Raw genomic sequence first — 25,209 nt, forward strand, 5'->3', positions numbered from 1 at the left:
CTGTTCAAATTAAGATCATGTTATTGAGTTTGAATATTAAACACTACCCCTGACAAAAGTCCTGTGGCCTATCCAAGTTTTAGGAACAGCAAATAATAACTTCTAGTTGATCATTTGGTATCCGCAGTGGCTTCTATGAAAGGCAAAGCCCTCTAGATGAGGCTTATTTGACCACAATAATATTTGACTCCATCATGAGCTTGGAGGACTGCATCCATACATCTCTGAATGACTCAAATCACTGATTAATAAAGTCATCTGGAATGGTGAAGAAAGCCTTCTTGCAGGACTCCCAGAGTTCATCAAGAGTCTTTGTGTTCATCTTCAACGCCTCCTCCTTCATCTTACCCCAGACATGCTCAATAGTGTTCATATCTGGAGACTGGGCAGGCCAATCCTGGAGCACCTTGACCTTCTTTGCTTTCAGGATCTTTGATGTGGAGGCTGAAGTATGAGAAGGAGCGCTATCCTGCTGGAGAATTGTCCCTCTCCTGTGGTTTGTAATGTAATGGGCAGCACAAATGTCTTGATACCTCAGGCTGTTGATGTTGATCATCCACTCTGCAGATCTCTCGCACGCCCCATACTGAATATAACCCAAACCATGATTTCTCCTTCACCAAACTTGACTGATTTCAGTGAGAATCTTGAGTCCATGTGGGTTCCAGCAGGTCTTCTGCAGTATTGGTGATGATTGGGATGCAGATCAACAGATGATCCATCAGAATATTCCACCTTCTGACACTTTTATACATGATCAACTTGAAGTCAAGCTATTTTGTGTTGCTCTTACATCTGAGATCAACAACAAGACTTTTGACAGGTAGTGTATAGTCATTAGCAGGTTTCATGAGGTGTTCATTAAAGTGCGCTTCATCTTTACAGTTTCTTTAGCTTTATCATGTTGAAATATACTCTACTTTTACTTTATTTCCAGAATTTCTCATTATTGTAGTTTTTCTAAAGGGGAGCTGTTATACAAAAATCACTTGTATAAAGGGTTTAAACACAGTTGTGTGTCAGCAGTGTGTAAATATCTCCAACCTCTAATGGTGAACATGAGCTAATTGTTCAATTCAATTCAATTCACCTTTATTTGTATAGCGCTTATACAATGTAGATTGTGTCAAAGCAGCTTCACATAAAAGGTCACAGTAAATAGGAACAGTGTAGTTCAGTTTGTAGTGTTTAAGTTCAGTTTAGCTCAGTTCAGTGTGGTTTAATTGTATTGTTTATAATCAGACTTGCAGTGGCGGATTTAGGCATGGGCAATATGGGCGATTACCCAGGGCGGCATCTTGCAGGGGACGGCAAAAAAAGTGCCCCAGTAACAGCTTGAGATCAGATTTACTTTATACAAGTGTATTAAATCAGAGTGGTTATCCCAGAATAAAGACGTTAGTAACTATTCATGTGTGGCATATTTTGCCCACGTAAGTTTATCTGCAACCAAAACATCGCTGGTGAAAACAAAGTGACAAAGAAAGCCATTCCCATGTGCCTCACATGCGCTGCTCCACGCCAATATGCGTCGACATGCAAAGTAAAATAATTATTTTATTTGTATATAATTAAAATATATATTTAATAAATATATATATAAAGTCAACCACATAGTGTCTTTATTTCTTGGGGGATGGGGAGAGGGTATGTTTGGGGTGGTTTCGCCCAGGGTGCCATTTAAACAAGAACCGCCACTGCAGACTTGATAAAACTTTGATTGACATTCTGCCTTTGTACGTGTCATCAGAGCATACCTGTCAACATTGGGATGTAAAAATTAGGGATATGCCCACTTATTTGTAAAAATAAGAGATATGCAGCACCCCCCCCCCCCCCAAAAAAACCCCAAACTAATATTTAATGTGTTTATCAGGAGCTGTTTCATTGTAAATAAACTGTTAAACTGTCAGTGATATGTTATTACTATTATTATTATTATTATTATCATTATTATTATTATTATTTATAAAGGATAGAATAAATAGCATACATTAGCACCCTAACCCTAAGCTGCAAATAAATTAGCAAATAGTTTTAACAATTAAAATTAATAGCTATTATACAGACATAGAATCGAGGTGTCAAATCTCAGTCTTGTCTTCACTGTATAACTTAAACATTCTGATTAAAGAGCAACAAATGAATCTCTCATTTAGATTTTCCGTTTGATTATTAAATAGCAAATCACTTTAAAATGCACACATCTAATGTTATAATGAAAGCATTTGATTGCTTTCCTAACTTTTTATGCTCATTTAAGACAAAATTAGTTGTGTTTGAAAACCCACCAAAATCAACATCTTTAGATATTATTATTATTATTATTATTATTATTATTATTATTATTATTATGTGTATGTCTGTTCAAACACGCACCCAAAACCCAGACTTTCGCTCTGCTTCAAATCGCGTGTACAGAATCCATTTGGGAAATTTTTTGGTCTATTTATCACCATGGAGCGCGTCAGCTGACAGTCACGCACCGCTATATGACGACGGCACCTGTAATTAAAATGAAGGGAATCCCGCCGTTTTTATATTTATTTCAAAGTGTTTTCATGGATAAATAAAACGAAAGCACAGAACAGACTCACATTTAAGAGCAAGCGGCGTCCCCTAGTGGTTTGGTGGGATGGGTTGCGTATAGGGAGGATCGGCTCTTTATTGCCACCATTTACAGAAAGATTGAAAATGTGGGAGAAAAACTAGAAAATGCGAAATGATAGCGGGATAGAACTGTTAAATATGGGAGAATCCCGGGAAAAAGGAGAGGGTCTGACACATATGCGTCAGAGGGGGAAAGCTCCGCCTACTAATGCCAATCTCTCCCTCTCATTAGCATAAACAGCAGCCCTGAGTGAGAAGCAGCCGTCTGTCCATTAGCCATTAGAGTGTTTGAGCTGCTGAAGATAATGTCAGCATAGACTAAGAGGATTATAGATGTGGAGTTTTAGATGAACAGCATCAGGAGCGACATGAAGCATAAAGCACACACTCACACTGAAGCACACCTGACCAGCACTCACAACACACACACTGCTGTTTTACATCTGCCACCGTGCGGACATATATAGGCATTTGTAGCTCCGCCCTCTTCTGAAAAGAGCACAGTCTCATTTGCATTTAAAGCGACAGTCACCAAACGCCATAATAAGGATCAAAGCCTGAAAGGGTCAGATTCAGAGAGCTGGAGAACATTATCTGTGTGCTATTCTCAGCTCACACTTGTAATCTTGTAAAAAGGAGCATAATAGGTCCTCTTTAATAAGTGCTTGTTCTCACAGGAGAACTTTAACATGTGAATGCAGGAACCGAAGCATTGCTGAATGCTGCTGTATTGTGGATCAGCCGCAGGTTCAGTCTCTCTCTCTCTCTCTCTCTCTGTCTGCGGTTATTAGCAGGAGGAGGCACAGCGATAATTAACTTTGATTATTGCACTAATATTGTGGCGCTCCTGACACTCCCCCAGATTTATGAGAGCCAGAAAATAAACAAATGAAATGTAGGTGCTGGAGCAGAAAGAATAAGCCATTACGAGCTGCCGTAATTACAGCCGTCCCGAGACTCGGAATTAGTTGATTAATTACAGGACGCCGCCGGATTACTGGGGGAATCTGAAGTGTTTTAAAGCAGCGGCGATGTCTAATTGAACAAAGCCCGTTCTCTGCGGCGCGACAGCTTCAAATCACGACGTGTTTTAATAAATGTAGCAAGCTTCGCTCTGAGGCGTTTTACAAGAGACGCCGTCCTCTTAATGCTGCACGTTATTAAAGAACAGTGAAATATTACGGCAAATTACCTGGCAGGAAAAGCCGGACGATCTGATTAATGTTTACCGACACCTTGCTGGGGTTTTTAATTTTTCATTCTCTAACAATTATTGCACAACATTCGGATCTGATTGGGCGAATGTACGACTGGCGGTGTGAGAAATGAGCGCAGTAATGGCGGAAGATGGCTTGATCGGGTTAAGATTTTCATATTGTGATTAAAAAATATTGGATTTGATTGGAGCGCTCCGAATCGCAGGTGCTGCGGGGATGAGTAATGAAGGCTTGATATCGGAATAAATCTCATCGCTGGAAATGCACACTTACACCTCGGGAACGATATTAATAGATCCGGCGAAGGACAGGACGAGGAAATTAATCGTTAAAATGATGAATGTACTCTCGCCGTGTCTTCCCACGCTCAGGTTATTCTGATAGAGACGTGCATGTGTGTGTGTGTGTGTGTGTTTTTGGGAATCCACTGAATGAAGGGTCATGGTGTCGACTTCTGAGGGCACTCGGACGCTGAGCAGGCTTTAGGAAGCATTAGGAGAGAAAATGAGGGAGAATCCTGTCATACATCACTTTCTGCACTGTCAAAATGAAAGCCTGAAGTGGCTCTGGAGGAGCAGAAAGACTCCAGGAGCATACAGAGGTCATTCTGGAGAAATCTGCACACTTTTATCAAGTATTTATTTTAATTAGCCACTCTTACTGTAGCTCAATTAGATATTGTACTGTACATATTAATCCATAATAGTGCTTTTTATTAAATGACACCAGGAAAATTTAGATTTTTTTTTTTATCATGTATTAGCGTTAAATATCTTAATAAATTTATGTATTTATTTAGTTTTTGATTGTGGATTATTTATTATTGGAATATTCTTGCCATGAAAGTTGGCTTGGTTGCTGATATGGCATTAATTAAAAATACATTACGTTAATCCATAATAGTGACACAACCTTCATTGATTTATGTAGGCAATGATATATGTAGTATTAATTTATTTGAATTATTTTTATCTAAATTAACCAAACTAATAGTGAAATGCCAAACTATTTGTGAAGTAACATAACATAAAATCTTTGTTCAATATGTTTTATTAATATTTTCATTCATTGAGGAAATAATAAAGGAATAATGAAGGATTAATAAAGGAAAAGAACACAAGGAAATTAGTTTTTTACTGCTACAAATATTTATAATTTAATACCAAAACACTTTATTTTCAGCTTATATGTGATGGTGCTCTATATATGTATTACATGCATTGAGATGATTTAATTAGATTTTTTAGCAGTTTAATTTATCAATGAAAAGTATTTGTTATTATTAATTTATATATAATCACACTCCATTCACTTTATGCAATGTCACTTTATTTATTTATTATAATTATATATATATTACCATTTTTCTCTACTACTACTACTAATAATGTAATAATACTTGTAATACTAAACTAGTGACTTAAGCGAAGAAAACATTATTAGCCCTCCTGTGAAATTGTAATTATTTTTCGCATATTTTTGTCCCAGCGATGTTTAATAGAGCATAAAAATTACACTCCATTAACTTTATGCAATGTCACTTTATTTATTTATTTAGTGCAATTTTCACTACTACTACTACTACTACTACTAATAATAATAATAATACCAAACTAGCGTTCATGACTTAAGCAATGGAGTAAGAGAAAACATTATTAGTCCTCCTGTGAAATTGTAATTATTCTTCACATATTTTTGTCCAAGTGATATTTAACAGAGCAAATACAGAATTACACTTCATTCACTTTATGCAATGTCACTTTTATTTATTTATTTATTTATTTAGTACATTTTTTACTTCTACTACTACTACTTCTAATAATAATACCACACTAGTGTTGATGTCTTAAGCATTGAAGTTGAAGTAAACATTATTAACCTTCCTGCGAAATTGTAATTATTTTTCACATATTTTTGTCTCAGTGGTGTTTAACGTTTTTATTTTCCAACATTATTTCCTCTTATGTTATTCTTCTGCCGAAAGTCCTTAGTGTCTGTTTCACAGCTCGCTCTGCTGATGTCATTTCCTGTGCTGAAACTGCGTGTCCTGAGAGAAACAATGGTTTATTAATAGTGTCTGTGCAGATCTCCGAGTGTGTGAACAAGCTTACTAATCACAGCGTAAATGCCATTTCCAGTAATCACCGCAGCAAACGTCCAGAGAAGCACAGAGTCACGCTGATTCAGCTTTATTCTCTCTGTGTGTGTGTGTGTGTGTTTCTCATACCCGCGGAGGATCATCAGTCTCTGGGCTGATCTGAGGACAGAAGGTCAAAGGTCAAGGTCAGGGGAAGTCAGAGGCTCGACCGGTGCACATTCTTAATCCTAAAAAAAAAAATTAAACCCAATCCACATCATCAGTTCAGAAGCGCGGCTAATGCTAGTGCACTTACAGTAACGCTTTACTGTGAACTCTTAATTACACATTTACTGTAACATAATCAGACTACTTTTGGATTACATTTAGATTACTTTTGTGCAAACCCTTATTTGACGTTTGAAGCAGGATTATCTTGTGGCAGAAACTATATACAGTGGCTACAGAAAGTATTCAGACCCCTTTAAATGTGTCACTCTTTGTTATATTGTTGTTGTTATATTATATTTTTTTGCTCATTAGCGTACACACAGCACCCCGTATTGACAGAAAAACATTGACATTTTTGCAGATTTATTAAAAAGGAAATATCACAGCGGTGGCACAGTGGTTAGCACTGTGGCCTCACAGCAAGAAGGTCGCTGGTTCGACTCTCGGCTGGGTCAGTTAATGTTTCTGTGTGGAGTTTGCATGTTCTCCCCATGTTGGCGTGGGTTTCCTCCGGGTGCTCCGGTTTCCCCCACAGTCCAAACACATGCGCTATAGGGGGATTGATGAACTAAACTGTCTGTAGTGTATGAGTGTGTGTGAATAAGTGTTTCCCAGTACTGGGTTGCAGCTGGAAGGGCATCCACAGTGTAAAACGTATGCTGGATAAGTTGGTGGTTCATTCCGCTGTGGCGACCCCTGTTGCACCTCATCTAATACCGCCATGAGACTTTTTGGGAAAGACACAAGTTTTTCACACCTGGATGTGGGCATCCTCTGTCATTCTTCCTTGCAGTTACTCAGGTTGGATGGTAAACGTTGGTGGATAAGCATTTTTAGGTCTTTCCAGAGATGCTCAATAGGGTTTTAGTCAGGGCTCTGGCTGGGCCATTCTAGAATTGAAGAGTTCGGGAGTTATTGTGAAGCCACTCCTTCTTTATTTTAATCATTATGATAATTAGGCCAGTCATTGTATAACAGAGGTTTGTTCTGGAGACAGTCGAATACAAATATTGCTTAAGGGGGCTAATAATATTGACCTTAAAATTGATCCGTTAAATATCAATTGAAGTATTTGAAAAATATTAAATGTGTAAAAAAACCCCACTAAAAGTTCAGATGACAGAATTAATATCACGTTAAAAATGTAAAGAATTACGAATGTAAATAAGCCATCATAGGCTTAATTTGAAATTGTTGCCCTATAAACATTTTTGGAGATCTTGATTTATGTAACCAGAAGTATGTATGGCTGCATTTCATCTTTAAAACCAATGCTACTGGGCGGTATGACACTGTTCCTTTTGCGCTTACCAGCTGACCGCTTCTTTTCATATGAATGGCTTTTCCACTGTTACCAGTTTGTTACCGGCTCGCCATGCAGGTCGGCGGACTTGAGATGCAGAGAGGATTTGACCACGACTGTAAAGCTGTCGGTTGAGTTTAGGGAAGCGGGTAGGCGGGTCAATCGGGCCTTTTGAAAACACTATTGGTTGGGTTTAGGGAAGGAGGAGGGTGGGTCATTTGATCAGCCGGTTCGTCAGTAAGTCAGTTGACAGCGGCCTCTGGTGGATTTATGCGAGAACTGCAGGCGCGAATGGCACATGAGAGAATTTTGAGATCTGTAAAAGCGTACACAGCGGCCTCTGGTGGATTTATGCGAGAACTGCAGGCACGAATGACACTGGCGAGAGAAATTAGAGATCTGTAAAAGTGTACACAGCGGCCTCTGGTGGATTTACGCAAGAACAGCAGGCGTGCATGGCACTCGCAAGAGAAATTTGAGATCTGAAAAAGCGCCCACAGTGGCCACTGGTGGATTCGCGAAAACGAAACTAAAAAAAAACTCCTGGGACGTATTTGGCACTCTTCAGAAATTTATATAGTGGTACGTTTTCATAATGAGCCTGAGTTTAAATAAGCAAACGTTTCATAACTCTGTAAATGTTTATGGTTTTTTTAAATAGAGAAAATTTAGGAAAAGCAATGAATTACTACCATTGTGTAAATCATACGTAATCTATAAAGTAACTGTAGCATGATTACAAGTATTTTAAGCAGTTTACTCTAAATACAAGTATATTGTATTTACGTAATAATAATTTTTTGGAGTCTTATGACAGTCCAGATTAGAGATAATCCATTGTTGCGCAGCTCTGGCAGTAAGCACAGTAAAGCGCTGCTGTGTTTATGGCTGAGCGGGTGCAGGTTTTATAGTGTGGATGGGCCTCAGTAAAGAGCGAGTGAATTAAACAGCAGATGTGCAAATAAACAGCGTCCTGCTGCTCCTGATACTCTCTGTTTCAGTAATCCAACATGCAGAGTCGATCTAAAATAATTAGTGGCTCCTTTTTTATTCAAAACTACCAATTACACCATTGCACCACTTTTGATTGATCCTCAGGTCGTATGTAGACACCCATACACACTCATTCACACACACACACACCCTCACACACTACGGCCAATTTAGTTAATCAGTTCCCCTATAGCGCATGTTTTTTGGACTGTGGGGGAAACCGGAGCACCCGGAGGAAACCCACGCCGACACGGGGAGAACATGCAAACTCCACACTGAAACACCAACTGACCCAGCGACCTTCTTGTTTTGAGGCCACAATGCTAACCATCGCGCTTCCGGAAACTGTTCATTAACATTTATTTTATGATCTGATTGAAGATGTGGAGATGAAGTTTGGAGAAGTTCAGCATAATTTGAGTGTGTTTATACATCTGTGTACATCTGAACACACACACACACACACACACACACACACACACACACACGCACACACGCACACACGCACACACACACACACACACACTCAAATTATAAATTATGCTGAACTTTTCCTCATATTCGAAAAAACTCATAAAATAAATGTTAATGAACAGTTTCCACACAGAGCGATAATAATGGGATGATGGTGTTGTTGTGTGTGTGCCACTTATCTGAACACAATGATGATTTCGCGGATTATGATCTTAATCTCATTAGTTTGAGGTGTTGTTTGAAGGAGGTGAGGTTTAATTAAAGAAATGATTATTTAGTCAAATAAAAAGTCATTTCTTTTAAATGCACACCAGAGCAGTGTAATTGTCTGCGCATACATTACACTGAAAATACAAGCAGCTAATTAAAGTTTATTGAGCTAAAACTCATAATTATTAGTTTATACATAAGAACTGTACTTTAAAATAAAGTGTGACCGGATTAAATAATATTTTAGGACAGTCTGATGAAAAAAAAGCTATTTTTTAGTGACTTATTATGTGTCTGATAATTTCCTGAATTACAGTATTGGTGGTTTATTATTATACAGTATAGAATCATATTCTACATCTCTACATACTTATCCCAACTACTATCTTAATAACTGTAAATAAGCAGAAAATTTAAGTTTATTGAGCTAAAACTCATAATTAATGGTTAATAAATAGCGAGAACTGTACTTCTAATAATATTGTAGGACTAGTCTAAAGTAAAACACAATGTTTTATGACTTATTGTATGTGTGTGATAATTTCTTGGTGTACAATATTGTTGGTTTATTATTATTTATCAGCATATTCTACATCTCTACATGCATATCTAAACCCAACTACTACCTTAACACCAATTAATAAGCAGCTAATTAAAGTTTATTGAGCTAAAACTCATAATTAATAGTTAATAAATGGTGAGAATTGTACTTCTAATAATATTTTAGGACTAGTCTAAAGTAAAACACAATGTTATATGACTTATTGTGCGTCTGATCATCTCCCGGCGTACAGTACAGACCCCAGCGTGAGGAATTTTCCTGATTGTTTGTGAAATGTGCTGATGTTTGATTCGTGTCCCTGCGAGGCATGTTTAATAGATCCCCGAGAGGCTTGCTTTTCAGATCAAGGCCCGTCTAATGTCCAGCAGAATAACTAAAGCAGCGCTGCCCGTTTAAGAGCATTAGTCCGGCCTTTCAATGCTAATGAGCTGCTGTGTGATCATGCTAATTGCAGTGTTTGCGTGTGTGTTTGCGTGCGTTTTGTGTTGTTCGCTGAGCTCTGGAACCAATTAGAGCGACTCCTGATCTCCACCGAGGGCTGATGGGAGAAAACGCTCAACCTTGTGCTGCCTAAAAAGCGAATTAACATGGTGGTGGATCGACAGACAGCGCTTTGTAATTAGACAACGGACTTCACGCTCTTCAGACGACGCTGTCAGGGTGTTTAGCAGTAGTAGAGTACATGAGATGAGCCTTTTATTGAGTTATGGTGGTTTAAAGTCACCGGGCTATTGATGAGACGTTTTTTTTTAGCATCAAAAATTGATATAGTTCATTTTGTCTTCATTTAAAATGCTGTAAACATTTCTACATAAAAATACAGCATTTTAACATCCCATAAACCCTTTAAATGCATCTAAGGTCATAAAAGTGAGTCATTTTGAATATTTGAATCATTTAGCGATGATTTTGATTCATTTGAATCAGTTTAGACTTCAACTCTGTAAGCCCCTCCCCCTTTCATAAGCCAGCTTTACCCTGATTGGTCAGCTGGCGAAGTCAGTATTTGTTTGTTTACTCTCGCGCACACTCATGCATGCACGCACACGCACGCACACACACACACACACACACACACACACACACACACACACACATACACACACAGATATTCTAATGCATGCTCACACTCACATGCACGTGAACACACACACACACACACACACACACACACACGCATTAAATCAGTCATTCGTGCATTCTCTCACTCAAACACACACACACACACACACACACACACACACCCTCTCACACTTGCGCACACGCTCCTACAAATGCATGCACTCACACACTAAATAGACTCGCGCATACACGCACACACGCACACACGCACACACACACACACACACACACATACACACACACATGCACTCACACAAACAAATGCAAACACACACACACACACACACTCTAATATACGCTCACACACACTCTAATACATGATCATACAAACACACACACACTTGCACATTTGCAAATGCGAACAAACACACATGCACTAATAAATAATATTAGTAATAATATTAATATTAATAATAATAATAAACACTCTCATATGCAGACACACTCTAATGCACACTCACACACTCTGACATGCTTACACACACTCTAATACATGCTCACACACATTCTAATGCAAGCTTACACACGCTTTAAGACATGCTCAGAATAATACACCCTCACACTCACTCACACACACACACACACACACACACACACACACACACACACACACACACACACACACACATAAACTAACACACTTGCAGCCATGATCATGTGTGTGTGAAGAAGAGCCGTGAGCGTGTGTGTGTGTGTGTGTGTCCTCTGTCATGTTGATGTGTGTGTTGTGGAGCTGCTGTTGATCAGACTGAAGGCTCCTGCAGTTACAGCAGAAGAGAGTGGACGGCTCTGCTGACCAACAGTAATGCTGGACGCCCCAGGCCCGTGTGTGTGTGTGACTGGATGACACACGTTACAGTACACCTGCTTATACTTACAGTGGCATCTTGTAGTAGTGTTTTGGACTCTAGTTTTTGGAGATCTGTAAATATGTGATTAAAGAAGTTGTTGGTGGTTTATATAGTACAAGTCGATGCTTTCAGACACTTGTAGAATAAATCAAACACATACAGACTAAACTACAGGAATATCTGTGGCTCCTGAAGTCCTATAAAGTGAACACCTGCATGAAACTGAAGGTTATTTCTGACATTATTACCTGTAATGCTCAGTCTGGATCTGGAGCACAGCTAAAAAGACAAACTTATTCACCCTCCTGTGAATTTATTTATTATTTTTGAAATATTCCCCAAGTCCTGTTTAACAGAGTAAAGACATGTTGTTTCCTGTTACACATCTTAGGTTCCCATTACACATTTCGTCTGAGGAAGGACTTATTTCTTTGATAGATGGATGGATAGGTAGATGGATGGATGGATGGATAAAAGGATAGATGGATGTATCGATAGAAGAATGGATGGATGGATGGATATATGGATGGATAAAAGGATAGATGGATGGATGGATCGATATATGGATGGATGTTTAGAAAGAAAGACAGTTGGATGAAGGATGGATGGATGGATAAAATGATGGATGTATGGATGGATAAAAGGATCGATAGATTTATGGATGGATAGATATATGGATGGTTAGAAAGAAAGATAGATAGATGAAGGATAGCTGGATGGATGGATTGATATATGGATGGATGTTTAGAAAGAAAGACAGATGGATGAAGGATGGATGGATGGATGGGTAAAAGGATCGATAGATTTATAGATGGATAAAAGGATAGATGGATGGATAGATATATGGATGGTTAGAAAGAAGGATAGATGGATGGATGGATGGATAAATATATGGATGGATGGTTAAAAAGAAAGATAAATGGATGGATGGATAGATATATGAATGGATGGTTAGAAAGAAAGATGGATAGATGAAGGATAGATGGATGGATAGATATATGGATGGATGGTTAGAAAGAAAGATGGATGGATGCAGGATAGATGGATAGATAGATTGATGGATGGATAAAATAATAGATGGATAGATATATGGATGAATGGTTAGAAAGAAAGATGGATAGATGAAGGATAGATGGATAGATAGATGGATGGATAAATGGATGGGTGGATAGATGGATAGATAAATGGTTGAATGGTACAACCAAGCACATGTGGTCAGAACACAAGCGAGTCACAATTAATGAAGTGTTGAGTGTTTCTCTCAAAGGAAACCCCATCTAAACAAAAGCAAGCAGACCCACGCCCCGCCGCTTTCCCATATTGTGTGACCCCTGAGTGATGCGCAAGATAGCAACAGTCGGCTTCACTCACATGTAGCTTCATTTGCGCTCTTCAGAAGCCTACGCGTGACGTCACGGACACTGCACTCATGATTTTCACTCTATGGTTTCTTTACACAAAACGGTTGTGTGTGAACGTCCCCTCAGCGTGAGGGTTTCTGCAGTGTCGTCGTCCTCCACTAATGGCTGAAGGTGAAGCAGTTCACCTTGCTTTATTAACTTCCTGCTCAACCCTTCATCTGTTAGGTGCCAGTGGGATTAATTAAAAGAGTTAAGCAAATAATTAGCATGAAAAGTTCATATTACTCGATTAAATGATGTGTCCTCTTTATTTAATTAGAAAAATAATGTAGAATTGAGCTGGAGCAATGGATCAAGACTGATTCAATGTCTCAATACAGTTATCCTAAAGCCGCTGTTCAGCAGCGAAACCACCATCAACACTGTGAAAGATAGATCTCTTAATCTGTGTTTTGGGTTTATTTATGCTTGTGAATATAGTTTTAAAACAAATTGACCTTATTATAAATAAAATAGCTAAATAAAATTAAATATTTCATATATATTGGTTACGCTTTATTTTAAGGTGATGTAGATTAGTTTAATTACTGATATTACTATATTATTATAATCAATCTCACTCAATTTTACCTTACTTTTGACCTTATTTGACTACTTAATTTTTTTTCAAAATATATATGAACTAATTATGATAAATAAAATTGCTAAATAGAATAAAATATCACATATATTAGTTGCACTTTATTTTAGGGTGACGTAGATTCATTTCAATACTGATATTAGTATATTATTATAATCAATCTCACTCTTTATTTATTTATTTAACTTGTGACCTTTCATTTTAAGTCATAGGACAGTGCGTATATTTTTTTAAACAAATTGACATGATGAAAAATAAAAAAGGTCAGAGGTAGAGTAAATAGAGTGAGATTGATGGAAAAGATGTGAGCGCTGTGTTCGTGTCCTCAGGCGCAGTAATCATCCGCTTGTGTTTGTAATATACTCCCGGACGGAGCTTTACGGCTTCGTTTGCTCGAGCGACTCGCATACATATTTAGCAGATTGTAAACACAGAGCCACAGGAATGAGTAAAAAGCTCAATACATCACCATCTTACAAGATAATCCAGCTATCATTACAGTGGCCGAGCCAGATTTAAAGCAGCGTGTGTTTTCACAGACTCATGAATCAGCCAGATTAGGAGGAGGATTAATTTAAGAAGTGTTCTGCTCTCTGTTTGATGGAAAGTTTTTTTTTTCTTCTCCAACACGAGCGTGTCTCTGTTCCTCTCTGCTCTTTTATACTGCTGCTACATTTGCATGATTTGAGGGTTTGCTCCGATATATTTGGTTCACCTTTTCCCTCTGATCTTTAGCTGGGATCATGGACTGCATCTGTGTTCTTGCTGATTTAGTTTCGTGTGTTTGTTGTGGTCTGTGCTGTAATGTTTGGTATGCATTAAGTGCTCTTCTGTGTGAATCTTCTGTGTGAAGAAATTAAAAACGGTGTTGCATAGATATAAAATATCTTAAATATACATATACACATTATTGTAATTATATTTAAACTTTATTTTTCATTGCGATTTATATCAACATTATCAATATTATCAACATCCATCCATCCATCCATCTTGTACATGTATTTATTGATCTATCTATCTATCTATCTATCTATCTATCTATCTATCTATCTATCTATCTATCTATCTATCTATCTATCTATCTATCTATCTATCTATCTATCTATCTATCTATCTATCTCCGTCCATCCATCCATCCATCCATCCATCTGTACATGTATTTATTCATCCATCCATCTGTACATGTATTTATTGGTCGGTCTATCTATGTCCGTCCGTCCGTCCATCCATCCATTCATCCATCCATCCATCCATCCAGCTGTACATGTATTTATTCATCCATCTATCCATCCATCTGTACATGTATTGATCCATCCATCCATCTGTACATGTATTTATTGGTCGGTCTATCTATGTCCGTCCGTCCGTCCATCCATCCATCCATCCATCCATCCATCCATCTGTACATGTATTTATTGATCCATCCATCCATCTGTACATGTATTTATTCATCCATCCATCCATCCATCTGTACATGTATTGATCCATCCATCCATCCATCCATCCATACTTGTATTTATTGGTCGGTCTATTTATGTCCGTCCATCCATCCATCCATCTGTACATGTATTTATTGATCCGTCCTTCCGTCCATCCATCCGTCCATCCATGTATTTATTGGTCGGTCTATCTGTCTATCTATGTCTGTCCATCCGTCGGTCCGTACATTTTATTGATCTGTCTGTCTTTTTGTACATCTGTCTGTCTGTCTGTCTTTCTATCGTTCTGTCTATTGTTGTTTGTCTGTCTATCTATCTGTCCATCCGTCCGTCTATCATTCTGTCTAATGTTGTTTGTCTAGCCATCCATCCATTCAATAGTTTTTTTTTTTCTTCTGGAGAGTCTTATTTTTAAATAATAATAATAATAATAATATTTAAGGTCAATTTTATTAGACCAAACAAACCACCGTTGTAAAATGACTTTCCTAGTTAACCTAATTAACCTGATTAAGCTCTTTATATTTTGCATTAAACTGAAAATACACTATTACTACAAAAATATATGAGCTAATGAATAAATAATAGAATTATCAATTGTTAAAACTGGGATATGAATAATTTCAGGCTTCACTTTATGCATAATACAGATATATATACCAAATACAGATAATCATATATTTAACATAACTTTGTTCGTGTGCTTCTATATACAGTACAACGGTATTTTTTCAGTGTCATCAGATTGTAAAGCATCTTCTGTGATGTTACCATGATCATGTTTACATCAGATGATATTTGAACATAATACCTTAAGTTAGCACAAAGCTAGTACAACTGTATGCGTTTCAGATGCCATGTTTTTACTACAGAACATAATGATAGCACACAGGATCACAGAAGGACAGTTTCCTCTTGGTTTTCCCTCTGCACTCTCGATCTGCTGCAGTTTCTGATATGTTTTAGCTCTGTGCTGATCTGTGCTTCCCTTTCCACTCACTCTCACATAAAACAATATTAGCCTTTTGTCCCCTGCAGACCTCGGACACAATAACCACTTTGGTTTGGGAGGAAAACACACCCAAACGCTCCTGACACCTCTGGGTATACACCCGGCCACAGGTCAGGGCAGGAGGAAAGTTGCTTTCTTTTCTTCCTTCCTCCGAATCTTTTTTTCTCTTCCAGCAACCTGGAGACAAAATGAGGGCTTAACCTGTAATGTTGTGTACAGGTCCCCTGGTGGCCGTTCAGCTTTTAGTGGGGGGAAATTACAGCGCTGCCGGCTCCGCTGTACGCTCTGTGGACTGAGACCGGTTTACTGTGCTCCGTCTGTGTTACAGGACCATACGCACAGCTCTGAGAGACAACTATTAAAGACTGTTTTACTGGAGACCTCTGTGTGAATGAATGAAGGAGGATAATGTGTAATATTGGGTTCACTTTTAGGATAGTGGAGGTATCACATGTGGAGAGTTTCTAATAACACACAATGAGCAAAATGTACTTTCTGTAGCAAGTTTTTCTTTTTTCTTTTTTTTTTACTAAATTTTGTGAATGCATTTAAAGGGATAGGTCACTCAAAAATCTAAATTACTCCGTTTACTTGCCCTCAAGTTGTCAATATTCTGAAGAACATTGGAAAAAAACTAGTGTCAGTTTATTAAGTTTTTCTACCGTAATTTACAACAACAACCCAAGCAGTATATCACCTCAAACTAATTAAAACTTTAAAAATGTCAATAAAGTCACTTAATTTTTTTTTACAGCAGTAACAGAGTTGACGTTAACAGAGTTGACGGTAACAGAATTAACAGATTAGACAGCAACAGAATTGATTGTAACAGTGTTAACAGAGTTGACGGTTGACAAAGTTGACCATAACAGAGTTGATGGTAACAGAAATAAGAGTTGACAGAGTTTATAGTAAGAGACTTTACGGAGTTGGCGGTAACAGAATTAACAGAGTTGGCCATAACAGGGTTGATGGTAACAGAGTTGACTGTAACAGAATTAACAGAGTTGGCCATAACAGGGTTGATGGTAACAGAGTTGACTGTAACAGAATTAACAGAGTTGACCGTAACAGAGTTGACCGTAACAGAATTAACAGAGTTGACCGTAACAGAGTTGACAGTAACAGAATTAACAGAGTTGACGTTAACCGAGTTGACGTTAACGGAGTTGACGTTAACAGAGTTGACGTTAACAGAGTTGACCGTTAACAGAATTAACAGAGTTGACGTGACTGAATTGACAGTAACAGAATTAACAGAGTTGACCGTAACAGAGTTGACAGTAACAGAATTAACAGAGTTGACCATAACAGAGTTGACCGTAACAGAGTTGACCGTAACAGAATTAACAGAGTTGACGTTAACAGAGTTGATCGTTAACAGAATTAACAGGGTTGACGTGACTGAATTGACAGTAACAGAATTAACAGAGTTGACGTTAACAGAGTTGACGTTAACAGAGTTGACCGTTAACAGAATTAACAGAGTTGACGTGACTGAATTGACAGTAACAGAATTAACAGAGTTGACGTTAACAGAGTTGACCGTAACAGATTTAACAGAGTTGACGTTAACAGAGTTGATGGTAACAGAAATAAGAGTTGACAGAGTTTATAGTAACAGACTTTACAGAGTTGGCGGTAACAGAATTAACAGAGTTGGCCATAACAGGGTTGATGGTAACAGAGTTGACTGTAACAGAATTAACAGATTAGACAGTAACATAATTGATTGTATCAGTGTTGACAGAGCTGATGGCGACAGAGTTGACAGTAACAGAATTAACAGAGTTGACCGTTACAGAGCTGACGATAACAAGATTGGCAAAGTTGACCGTCACAGAGTTGATCGTAACAGAATTAACAGAGTTGACGGTAACAGAGGTGATGATAACAAGGTTGACAGAGTTGACAAAGTTGACCGTTACAGAGTTTACAGTAACGAAATTAACAGAGTTGACCGTAACAGAGTTGACCGTAACAGAATTAACCGAGTTGACGTTAACAGAGTTGACGTTAACAGAGTTGACGTTAACAGAGTTGACGGTTAACAGAATTAACAGAGTTGACGTGACTGAATTGACAGTAACAGAATTAACAGAGTTGACCGTAACAGAGTTGACCGTAACAGAATTAACAGAGTTGACGTTAACAGAGTTGACATTAACAGAGTTGACGTTAACAGAGTTGACCGTTAAAAGAATTAACAGAGTTGACGTGACTAAATTGACAGTAACAGAATTAACAGAGTTGACCGTAACTGAGTTGACCGTAGCAGAATTAACAGAGTTAACGTTAACAGAGTTGACGGTAACAGAGTTGACGGTAACAGAGTTGACGGTAACAGAGTTGACGGTAACAGAGTTGACGGTAACAGAGTTGACAGAGTTGACGGTAACAGAGTTGATGGTAACAGAAATAAGAGTTGACAGAGTTTATAGTAACAGACTTTACAGAGTTGGCGGTAACAGAATTAACAGAGTTGGCCATAACAGAGTTGACCGTAACAGAGCTGACGATAACAAGATTGGCAAAGTTGACCGTCACAGAGTTGATCGTAACAGAATTAACAGAGTTGACGGTAACAGAGGTGATGATAACAAGGTTGACAGAGTTGACAAAGTTGACCGTTACAGAGTTTACAGTAACGAAATTAACAGAGTTGACCGTAACAGAGTTGACCGTAACAGAATTAACCGAGTTGACGTTAACAGAGTTGACGTTAACAGAGTTGACGTTAACAGAGTTGACCGTTAACAGAATTAACAGAGTTGACGTGACTGAATTGACAGTAACAGAATTAACAGAGTTGACCGTAACAGAGTTGACCGTAACAGAATTAACAGAGTTGACGTTAACAGAGTTGACATTAACAGAGTTGACCGTAGCAGAATTAACAGAGTTGACGTTAACAGAGTTGACGTTAACAGAGTTGACCGTTAAAAGAATTAACAGAGTTGACGTGACTGAATTGACAGTAACAGAATTAACAGAGTTGACCGTAACTGAGTTGACCGTAGCAGAATTAACAGAGTTGACGTTAACAGAGTTGACGTTAACAGAGTTGACGTTAACAGAGTTGACGGTAACAGAGTTGACGGTAACAGAGTTGACGGTAACAGAGTTGACGGTAACAGAGTTGACGGTACCAGAGTTGACGGTAACAGAGTTGACGTTAACAGAGTTGACAGAGTTGACGTTAACAGAGTTGACGTTAACAGAGTTGACAGAGTTGACGTTAACAGAGTTGATGGTAACAGAAATAAGAGTTGACAGAGTTTATAGTAACAGACTTTACAGAGTTGGCGGTAACAGAATTAACAGAGTTGGCCATAACAGAGTTGATCGTAACAGAGCTGACGATAACAAGATTGGCAAAGTTGACCGTCACAGAGTTGATCGTAACAGAATTAACAGAGTTGACGGTAACAGAGCTGATGATAACAGAGTTGACAAAGTTGAGTGTAACAGAGTTGACAGATTTGACAGTAACACAATTGACAAAGTTGGCCGTAACACAATTAACAGAGTTGACAGTAACAGAGTTGAAGGTAACAGAGGATACCATATACTTCACCTGCTGAATCATACATTCTGCTTCATTTATAATGAAATAATGAAGTCACGTTTCTGCCCCTGTGTTATGGGTATGACACTTTTATTAATAAGCACTCCCTGAACTATTATTTCTTCTTCATCTCAGAAACATCACCTAGAGTCTTGACACTAGTAAATGGTTGCTCCTCTACTTAATAAAGATGTCCTCTCGCTGGGAAATCTCTGCTCTCTCCTGCCGAATCCTGCGTTTACTCTGATGTAAAACGGGCTAATTTGTCCTCGCCCTGCGGCTCCGGCGCTGAAGAGTCCGGTGGACGTGCGTCTGCTCGGCTCTCATTAATTTCCTCACGGCCTGTGATGGATAGTTTTGTGTTTATTCTCTCTGCAGGAGTTCTGCACGCTGAAAACCACTCATTTTAAAGCATTACATATTCATACGCTGGGGCTTGCGTAGTGCGGAGAAGGGAGCTAATTGTTCACAGAAAGGTGTTTGTGATTAACACAGGTCGATTCGCACGGATCTCTCCGGAGATGAATGCTGCCAACACCTGCACCCGTTTCATCAAACACACTGCTCAAATCTGCTACTGCTTTTAAGGACAGGTTTGTCACGTTTAGTGCGATTATTAGCAGAGGAAAAAGACACTATTCCCTAGACCCCCGTGTGTTACTCAGGCCTTGATCTGAACATTGGGACACTAATGACTAATTAATTAGCATGTATTTATCAACAGCATGACTGATGCTCTTCTGCCATCATTGGTTTTATTTTTGCAACTTTATTAGTTATTACAAGTAATGGGAATTACAGATTACTTTATAGATTACTTTTTTCAAGTAACTAGTAATGTAACTGAATACTTTTTCATTTCTTAGACAACATTGGAGTTACTGTACATACTGTAGTTTTATAGCTGAAATGTGAACGTGTATTCACCCTTCTCACTTGCAGAAATTCAGATTCAGTTTCTCTTAAAATTAAGACAAAAATGAAATGCGAACTCAGTAAGCATTGTTAGAGCTTGACCGTACCAGCGCCAGTTTATATTTGGTGTAAAAGGGCTTAATTTTAATTGTATTACAAAGAAGCTAGCCCAGCCTACAGTAGATGAAAAAAATAAAGCAAAAGTAATGTGTAACTTTATTTAAAAGATAGTTGAGGACAGGTTTGTCACATACACACTACCAAATAATATCTTGACTTCTAGTTGATCATCTGTTAAAGTGTCTGAAGGTGAATTATTCTGATGGATCATCTGCATCCCAATCATCACCAATACTGCAGAAGACCTCCTGGAACCCACATGGAGCCAAGATTCTCATAGAAATCAGTCAAGTTTGGTAAAGGAGAAATCATGGTTTGGGTTCCATTCAGTATTGGGGTGTGCGAGAGATCTGCAGAGTGGATGATCAACATCAACAGCCTGAGGTATCAAGACATTTGTGCTGCCCATTACATTACAAACCACAGGAGAGGGGGAATTCTCCAGCAGGATAGCGCTCCTCATACTTCAGCCTCCACATCAAAGATCCTGAAAGCAGAGAAGGTAAAGGTGCTCCAGGATTGGCCAGCCCAGTCTCCAGACATGAGCATTATTGAGCATGTCTGGGGTAAGATGGAGGCGTTGAAGATGAACCCAAATGATCAGATTTTATTGTGCTCAAATAAGCCTCATCTAGAGGCCTTTACCTTTCATATAAGACACTGCTGATACCAAATGACCAACTAGAAGTCAAGTAGTGCATTTGGTCATCTCACTTAAAGAGAAAAAAGTGTCAAAGGACAGGTTTGTCACACATAATATTAAACAGTTTTTAGCAAACAAACCCTAGACACCCGTGTGTTATTCATCTGAACCTCGGGACACTAATTAATTAGCATGCATCCGACCTTTTAGTTTTGTTTAATAGAACAGTATTTCACAACATAAAGCATAAAAAAACTTTTAGTTGAAAAAATGAGTTAGAAATGCAAAATATCTGAATACAAAAAATACTTGAAAATGACTCTTCTCTGAATTTATACTCTCACCGGCCACTTTATTAGGTACACATTATTAGTACCGGCTCAGAGATTTTAGTCCATATTATCATGACAGCATGCGAATCCCTCGTTCCACCGCATCCCAAAGGCGCTCTATTGGATTGAGCTCTGGTGACTGTGGAGGCCATTTGAGTACAGTGAACTCATTGTCATGTTCAAGAAACCAGTCTGAGATGATTGGTGCTTTATGACATGGTGCGTTATCCTGCTGGAAGTAGCCATCAGAAGATGGAGACACTGTGCTCATAAAGGGATGGACATTATTCTGCATTGCACTGCTTCTCTGAACTGATTTACATAGAACTGTTTCAGAAATCTACATTATAAGTAACTAATCTTAAAAACTATGCGTGCTAACCCAACACTAGCTAATATAGTGAGTCAAAGTCAACACATTCTGATGCATCCTGAGCAGCAAACATTTAAATGCATACTAATAGTATAACCTACGATTAAAAAAGACACAACTTATAATAAAGTGACCCCAAAAACATGAACTATGTTGGTCGCGTGCTTTAAATAAGTTATGCTTGCATGACATGGGCACGACAGGAGGGCAGCAGGTCTTGCTGAAACAGCCATGGAAACAGTGTTTTAAATCATTAAGTTGTCTTTTAGTAGCTGCCATATTCAAGGCCCTGTCCAGATGCTGTTTTAAGATTGCTCTCTCTTAGTGTAGACAGACCTTTAAGAGGCTGAGCAGAAGCCGTAAAGTGGATAGATTGCCCTCGCAGCCTCTGTCTCTCTTTATTGGCTGCGGTAATTGACATATCCTTGTCATTTAGAATCATCCGCGCGTCGCTCGAAAGTTAATTGCTTCCCCCTCCGCATTTGCATGAGGCTCACCTCTGAAGGGCATAGCTGCCCATTAATATTGTGTCATGATGAATTATCACAAATAAAGCCCAACATATTGATTAATGATGGCTGCCGGCCGCCCCCCCCACCCCCCGTCTAAGGGGAAAAAAAACATTGAGGAAAGATCGGCCAACTCTTCTGAGGAGCCGCGCGCTGATGAGCTGTGATTGATAGAGGAAGATGTTGGGGTTTGGAGTCACGAGCTTATGGGATGCTGGGGGTCACGGGACATGATGGATATCAGCGGAGATTACACCATCCTATCAATCATCTCTTATGCAAGGATTTTGGTGTATTAATGTCTACATTTGAGCCATTCCGGCGTTATGCATGTGACATTTACTGTAAAAACTTGACATAAATTCACAGAGAATGTGTATATTAAGAGTATAGTGACGCATCTGTTAATATTTTCCATAAAAGAACTCAGCACAGAGTTAAGAAATCAGAAGAAATATCAATCTGTAAACACGGTTTATTATTTAAATGAGGAAACTTTCGTTATGCATGTGACATGTGGTGTTAAAACATGCAACACAAATTCACAGTATATTGACTTCTGATTTTATGACCCCAGTTGATGCTTTGCTTCTTGATTAACATACAATTTTTTGAAAATCAAGTCTTCAGTAGTGTAACACAGCAGTCCCTGAATAAAAATCTCAAGGGCAGGCACTAGGACCCAGTGGGAGAAACATGAGTTAGCCATGCCTACTTTAGATTAGATTAGATTAGATTCAACTTTATTGTCATTACACATGTACAAGTACAAGGCAACGAAATGCAGTTTAGGTCTAACCAGCAGTGCAATAGCAGCAAGTGCAGGATACAGGTATCAGTTATAAAGTGCAGTTATGGAAAAACTATGGTGATATTTACAGATGGATGTACTATGAACATTATATACAGGTTGTATGAGCTATGAACAGAGATTTACAATAAATGAATATATGTACAGGATGCTATTAGTAATCAGAAGTGTGCAGATAGAAGTGTGCAGATAGAAGTGTGCAGATACTTTACATGTTGCAGTATACACTGAAAAAAAAGAATCTATTACAGTTGACATATATACATATGAACATGCAAACTCCCCACAGAAACGCTAACTGGCTGAGCCGGGACTTGAGCCAGCTACCTTCTTGCTGTCAAGCGACAGTGCTAACCACTGTGCTGCCCTAAAAGCAATACCTACACTTTTTATTGTACTATAGCATGCGCATACTGCAAAAAAACCCCAATATAACACTTTATAACAAGTAATTTTCAACCAAGATTTAATGTAGTAATAATAATAATAATAATAATAATAATTTATATAATTTTATTTATTTATTTATTTATAATTACATAAACATTATTTTGTTTATTATTATTATTATTATTATTATTATTATTATTATTATGTTTTTATAATATAATGTATTTAGCATATAAATATTATTACATTTATACAAATTGATATATTTATAAACTTTAAGTTCAAAGAATTGAGAAAGCACTCAGATTTATTACGCTTATGTCTGATTAGTTCCTGTTCCTTCAGTTCCCTCATCACCATTCTCGATCATCAACATGCTTTTGACACATGACCACTCAAAAGTTGTAAATACATATTATTGTAAGTAGAGGCGTCCCGATCAGGTTTATTTGCCCTCGAGTCTGAGTCATTTGATTTTGAGTATCTACCGATACCAAAACCTGATCCGATACTTCTATAATACATAAAGTTCATACCGAGGTTCTACATGATAGCCTTTTCCTTTCCACCGCTTGCAATCCCAAGTTTACATATCTCACAGTTTGCTTTGGCAATGTTGTCGTCATCAACTTTACAGTACCTTCAGACTGCAGACATACTCGCGCTTTCCGCTTCAAGCTGCTTCCGTGTTCTACTTTGCCAGCGTTTAACCAATAACATCAATAACAGCAAAGTGATGTCATGTGGCACGCGCTGCAGTTTGTCTAACTGTGTGCCACCACAACTATAGATGTGTAAAAATAATGAGAATATATATATATATTCAAGTCCTGATCGGGAGGTAACATCCGATCGAGTCTGAAACTGCGTGATTGGGCCCGATCATGTGATCTGATCTGGACATCCCTAATTGTAAGTCAAGATTACTTGCATTTATTTAGTTTAACAACCTAATGTGCTAAAGAGTGTGGGTTTAAATATTGTAAGGTGAACAAATGTGTTCATAATAAGTTAACTGCACTTATTTTATTAGTGAGAACAGCTATTGCTTTAGCGTCATGCACGTTTTCTAAATGTATGAGCTCCTTGGTGTTTCATGGTTTTCTATGCGACGGCCTTAAAAAAATAGCTGGATGGAAACATACATACTGCTGCATCCCTCAGTCTCTGCCAGCCTAGAAACACTGGACCCCATCACTGACAGTATATTTATTCTGATTACCCAGTCAGAAAAGGGTTAAATGCTAATGACATATTGTTTTTGAGAATAATTCTTCACTCTCAGAGCGAGTTATTTGCTGCTCTACTTCAATGAGAATGTGTGTGACAGCGAGGGTTTGTGTGTCTTGTTTCCGCATGCATGCGTGTGTGTGTGCGTACGCCACGGCCGTGATGAATGCAGCTCATTATTTGGTTATAGCCTGCCGGACTTCAGCAGAAGTG

The 25,209-nt window shown here is 38.3% G+C and overlaps 1 protein-coding gene across 1 annotated transcript in view; it reads left to right on the plus strand.

Annotated features, from left to right (window-relative positions):
• wwox (WW domain containing oxidoreductase) overlaps positions 1-25,209 on the plus strand; it is a 316,805-nt gene that overhangs the window by 25,484 nt on the left and 266,112 nt on the right. The gene's annotated exons all lie outside the window — the stretch shown is intronic.

The sequence above is a fragment of the Danio aesculapii genome, chromosome 25 (genome assembly GCF_903798145.1).
Source record: "Danio aesculapii chromosome 25, fDanAes4.1, whole genome shotgun sequence".
NCBI lineage: Eukaryota > Metazoa > Chordata > Actinopteri > Cypriniformes > Danionidae > Danio > Danio aesculapii.